Raw genomic sequence first — 6,764 nt, 5'->3', positions numbered from 1 at the left:
ATATTGTGGCAAACAAATAATAGAACTACCTATAATCCCGTCAAAAAATACACATTGCTAAGAGCCACATACCTAAAGCGGCACTGTAGACTAAGCACGCAGAGCGCAGATGGTCTTTTCCTGTATTTTGTTTTCTTCTAATCGACAAGACATCCAAAATCCCCGAAATAAGTACTACGTGCACGGTGTTGACGTGGTATCTGTGCAACATCCGTGTTCAGATCCTGTTTTCAAAACATTAGCATTTGAGCTGTTCCGACGGATGACTATTTAAAGCTTTGTGAGAGAGTGAGTGAGTGAGTTATTGAGTGAGTCAATGAGTTAGCATTTGAGCACGATAAAGTATCATTATGGATTCTTATGCTATATGCTTGATTCAGAGGGAAAAATGACAATAAATGTAACTAGAGGTCGGAGATCTCATGTCTTCGTCAGCGTACATTGTTGTAGAGAAATGAACATGTGTTTTCTTTACTCTTTTTTAATAATCAATTTGGTCTAAAGTACAATAAAATCTCTACTCTTTTTTATGATACAGAACACATTTTGGACTGTTACTGAAAAAAAAACTTAGAAGAAATTCTTCTTAATGTATTATGATGTCACGACAGTGTCGCAAAATATTATAAGAGAAGATGTGATAAAGAAAATAATCAGAACAGGGTGACTGCTGCTGTTTCGCTAATGTTTCTTTATGGCGAATAGAAGACTTCAAGTTGTTTCTTATCACACTGCGTTCTTTTATTAAATTTGTGTCCTAACATTTGTATTTCTACAGTTTGTATATTCCAAATCTAGGCATCTCGTTTTTCGGCCTTTCATGTTTTTTTGATATTATTTCTTAGTAAATTTGAGGTCTCCAGTGGACGTCATCCATAGCAATTACTTGGCGTGGCCGTAGAAAATAACCTAACACATTTCCAACCTATCCTCCCCCTGCTGAAGTTATAGTACAATCCCTCAAAGTAACGTAATTTGATCCCATCCCATTATGGGGTTCCCCGGCTATATCCAGCTGTCGGCTGTCTCCAGGTAGAGGTTGGGGGTTATTTCTAAACCCCTTAAGGTCCGGTACAGTGACAACGGAACCCCCACGAAGCCCATTAACGAACTTAACCTTAGTTTTAACAATCGTAATCTTCCTACCAAAAATCTAAACATTAATTTACATATACTCGAGTTATTTTGCTCACAAGCCACAAACACAAAAAAACACGAAAGGTGCACTAACGTAACGTACGGACCCCCCACGAAGCTGAAACTTCCACTTGACTTCGACCTTAACAACGGTAATATGCCTACCAAAAATCATGGACGTCGAATCTGCCAGAGTTAAATCGCTAAATCTGCAGTCGAGACAAATTCATAGTCTTTCTGACGAAGACAACAAATCATGACAGTAGTGATGTTACCACGTGTACATCACACTCGTATTTGTGTAAAATCTTTTCACACGTTAGAGTCAGTTTCTAGTTGCCTCCGGGGATGGAGACATCCTTCCGTGGAGGGGTATCATAAGAGTTTGCGTGTTTCGTGTCCGCAAAGGTCAACATTTGCATAATTGGTATCTGTATCTGTATACTGCAACTGATTAAATATATTTAACGTATAGCAGCACTATTATATAAAACACTGTAATTACAGAATTTCCTCATTTATAATGCAAATTAAGTCCTTATATGCATAATTGGTATTAAATTATCAACAACTTTCTCTTAGCTACCTACATACCAAAAATGATGAAAATATGTTGTTCCTATCTGGAATTATTGGCTCTAAAAGTTTTTACCAGAAACTAACCTGCGGTTCCAGAACAAACTGCTAGGGGGACCAAACTTACGCCACTTATTCCTGACAGGAACAGATATCTGTCACCAAAAGTCAAGACCATAGCATACTCAGGACAAAAGATACAAAAACCGGAAGTTCTGCTGCAGTATCAAAGTCATTTACCCAGGAGGCCCATATTTGACCTTGACGTTTGTCTTACCAAGACTTATCAGCATACCAAATACTATCACAAACCATAAAGGCGTTATGAAGTTATGCTGACAACAAAAGTGCGGAAACACAAAAACATACACACAGACAGACACGCCAAAAACAATACCTCCATTTTTCATGGAGGTAAAATATGCACTAAAACGCTGTTTTCCACGGCTGCATAGCCGCACTAAGTGAAAATATGCACATTTGCATGTGTGCGTACATTACTACAACTTCTTCTAAACCCTTGTATATCGTGGGTTTAACGTATTATGCAGATCTAACACCATCAACTATACATGTACATAACAAATAACGTATAGAAATATACAATAAAAAGCCTGGAGGTATAATATCTCAGATTTTACTTGCTGTTCCCAAACACAGAGTAGCCACTATTTTAAGGCTTATATTGTTTCTGATCAAAGAGCTATGTTTACGTTTAACAGACCGATCCCGGATCCGATCAAACGTTCTGGCATGTTCTAGTTAATAATAGTATACTAGAATATAATCATAGCCCAAATTAAGGTAACAGACGGTCACCGAAATGTTGTAAAACGAATAGTAGTAAATAAAGGAATTTTACTATTCATATTATGATGCGTTCGGAGATGGCATCGAACAAGCAGCGATATAGCAACGACCGTTTTAAATGTCAACGGCCGTTTACAAGACGGAGACGAACGCGCATCGTCTCCTCGCCACTCATTCACGAGTTTCCCATCCCCAGAATGCGAAAACGTAGGCATCGGAATACTTCTGGTGACGTTAAACAGCTTGTTATGGCTTCACCACTATGTGGTGAAGTCATGTTGTTTTTCCTGATGTTTCTTCTTCTTCTCCTGTCATTTTTTTAAATTGATTCAACTCCATCTTTTTTGGGCCAAATAACATGAGATTTGGTATTAGGTAAAGTAGCCTAATACCCCTAGGCGTTGTTTTTTTTTTTCATTTTTTTTCGATATAGGCATTTAAATTGTTTTATTTGTTTTTTTTTTTGGGGGGGGGGGCATTTGTTGACAAAATATGTACATTAAGGGTCCTGGAGACCTGGTATTACACTAAAATCATCTGAAATTTGGTCTAGGTACTAGTATGTTTTAAAACCAACAACAATTCAATTCATTATACTTTTTGGCATACTCTCCCTTAAACTTGTATAATGTTTGACTTTTTCGCTGTTTTCTATGCCGAAAAGTGAAGTTTACTTACTTATAGCAATCATGACTCATCAGTAGGGAATGCGGAGGGCAACAGCCAATAGGCATGAAGCTTTCAAGATGGCAGGGCAGTGGTAATCTTGTTGCTGATTGGGTGCTGGACTAATTGGATTAATACATTGAACACCTGCAGGTAGGGCAGTTGTAATCTTCTTGCTGATTGGGTGCTGGACTAATTGGATTAATACTAGTACATCGAATACCTGCTCAGGCTAAAGCATATTGACAGCTGAACTGCATTTAATCGTTTTTAGTATAAGTTTGTCACACTTTCTTGCAATGTGGGGCGTTAACTTTTTTTAATTTTGAAAATCAACGCTTCAGGCAAATATAAGTTACCAATTATGTATAAGATGTTAGCTGCTACATGTAGTATCCAACGGTACCCAACTTTTTGTTTTTAGTTGTTTTTTTAAATATTTTTATCTTATTGAAATTGCAACAATACAGTACACGTGGAACAGAGGCACATGGAAACGAATACTGGACAGAATATACTCATTATCACTTGAGTCTAATGGGGAAATTCGTGTTAAGTGCCTTTCCCAAGGGCACAAGATCGGTGGCATGTCAGGACTCGAATCCGGGACTTCTTGATTCCGAGTCGCGCACTCTGCTGTTGTTTATACATGTATATCACTTCATATCATATTCATATAGATGAAAAACAATCTTTTCTTTGTGTTTCTTACTCTACGCCTACCACTTCATTGAACGTATTCAACTTTAGGAACCAAACGACCTGATGACCTCTGTAATCTCCAAGCAGATACATGGTGGCATGGGTATTTTCGAGCAGATACAAAGTGGCTTGGCCTCCAAGCAGATATAGGGTGGCATGGATCCTGTCAATCTACATGTTCCAACAGCAAAGGGCATTGGAATATTCCATTGCTGCATAGGGGTTTAGACTGTTGGAACATTTCACATTTTGAACAGGGGTGACTTAAGAACAATCCATTTGAGTGGGAGGGGGATTTTTGGTATGGGGAATGTGGTGAAGCCATGCTACGCTTGCTCCTGAGCAAATGTCGGCCTTTCTAGTTTTTCAGTGTTTTGAGGTGTTGGAGCAAATTACTATGGGTCGAATCTGACAATAAAATGAGAATGAAGTTTCTGTGTTCTTTTTAACATGGAACATGTGGTTTGTAATGTTACAGCATCAGTATAGCGTTACCACTATTACCACTATAACGTTACAAACTACATATTCCAAAAAAAATCATTTTCTATTTGTTGTCAACTTCAACCCATAGTAATTTATTTAACGTTGAGCATAAAATACCCCCAACACCTTAACGTTGAGCATAAGATGACCCAACACCATAAAACACACTGAAAAACAAGCTGTTTAACATCAACAGGATCATTCCGATGCCTTCCTGTCCTATGCAAATGAGGTTTAGAAACCTGTTTTCGCAATGCATTCTGGGAATGGAAAATGTCGTGAATGTCCCTATCTGTGGTTGCGATGACGTGGACCGGGTCAAATCCGGCTTACAACAGTTCCGGCTTCAAACAAGTAGGAGACGTCCGTGCGAATGAAGTCAGTACTCTTGTAACAGGTTAAGTTGTCGACACACTTGAAGACGTCTTGTTATTGTTCAGTTTACATACTACAAGAAAGACAATGCTGCTTCTCTCTAGCGTAAAATGGGAATCTACTGCAAGGTGCGCCACTCTGGTGACAATAGCTGCATGTATTGTTGTTTACACTGTTGTTTATCTTCACGTCGGTGATAGACCTGGAGTACCGTGGAAACCAGCAATTTTACGAATGAAAAATTTTTCAGTCAACGTTAACAACTCCCAAAATGGAGGCCACCATTTCGACTCAACAGGTACGTGCTGACAGTACTTGATTTTTCCCTAAATATATCGTGGAAATACGCCATGGAATTCCATGGAAGAGCATTTGTACATGTATGCACAAGCTGCGTAAGGCCTGTAGAAAGGTTTGAACCAGTCACACCGGGAGGGACCCCTTCTCGATAAGTGCGGTGGGTTCTTTAACGTGCGTGGGGTGTGGCTCTCCCAAACACGGGGCCTCCATTTAACGTCCTATTCGAGGGACGTCCCTAACTAAAGCTAGGAACTCAGTTCGACTTGGGTGAAGTGAGATGAAAGGTCGCTGACATGGGTGGGATTCAAACCCGCGACCGCTTGGTCCTGAGCCGAATACGCTACCGCTACGCCACTCAACCCGACAATCCACACGACCCAACAATATGTACATACTACATGTATTCAAAACATTATTCCAAGACATGCAATGGAAAGTAATTCCCAAGGCTTTGGAATAGACCGAATTTTTGAAAATGTTTTTGTCATCGGTATGCTGTGAGGTCAAGGGTCAAGTCTCGTCAACTTTGTGTTTGGGCATGGTAATTTCCTTGACACCATGGTTTGGGTAGGCGAGGGGGTGGGCGAGGGTAAACAATTTGTTATGGTTCCGGGTCGGAATTTAAATCTGACCAGAGTCTATGTAAGAGCGCAGTAAATCGCCAGAAACGTGCCTTTGTTTCGTATCCTTTGGCCGCGATATTCCTGATATCGTAATATCTGAGTCGAGTGTGCACATATATTTGTATTTTCTAAAAAGTCTGTTAGTTGCCCCCCCCCCCTCAGAACTCGAGAACGGTTTGTCGTATGACCAACAAATTTTCAGAGAATGGTGTACTAGTAAAATTTTATCATATCTACAATTTTGTTGTCGTTATGACGTATTATGACGTCATTATGACGTCATTAATGTGGTTTTATTGGCCAAAACCGTCTAGATAGATTATTCCCTGAAAACTAAATGGTATACAACGTAACTTTACAAAAAGTGTTTATGACAGAATATTAGGGTGCACTAAGTCTTATGTTGCCCATAGCAACACCGGTGACGTCATAAAATGACGTCATGCATATCTAAGATATCCACCATCTTTGATCATTAATCTTGAATTTTCAAAAATATTTTTTTTTTCATGATAAAGATTAGAATACATTGTAAACATACTAGACCTTCATATAAACCTTTTTTGGAAAAACAAATGGAATTATTGATGAAATTTTCAGGAAAAAAACCTGTATATACCTGCTCTAATGATATGGTCCGCCAGCTTGTATTTTGGCCAATGACGTCGTCAAATTAGCATAAATTATGCATGTTTAATGATAAAATAAACATGAAATTATTTGGGATGTTATTAATATTAGAAACCATGAGTAACTTGACTTAAAACCCCTAAAATTCTATTGTTGAAACAAAAATTACTAAATTTAACAAAAAATGCCTGTCAGAAACCCGTTGTCATGGCAACACAAAAATTTATTATCTTATTCCAATGATAAGGAATTATTGCCAACAATATTTTAGAAAAAGTCACCAAGTTTGGCCATTCTAGCACTAGCCGTTCAGACGCTAGGTGACATCAAAGTTGGCGCGGGCACTTTTACGCCCCCCCCCCCCGTCCTAGGTAGGGTTAAAGGTGGTGGAATGTTGATGTTCCAGCGAAGACCTCCTGGTGTTAGTCCGCGTGGATAGTTATGTGGTCTTTTCGCTCG

This window comes from Branchiostoma belcheri, unplaced genomic scaffold (assembly GCF_001625305.1).
Source record: "Branchiostoma belcheri isolate BF01 breed outbred unplaced genomic scaffold, Haploidv18h27 scaffold130, whole genome shotgun sequence".
NCBI lineage: Eukaryota > Metazoa > Chordata > Leptocardii > Amphioxiformes > Branchiostomatidae > Branchiostoma > Branchiostoma belcheri.
The sequence above is the reverse complement of the archived record's forward strand: the minus strand, read 5'-3'. Positions refer to the sequence as shown.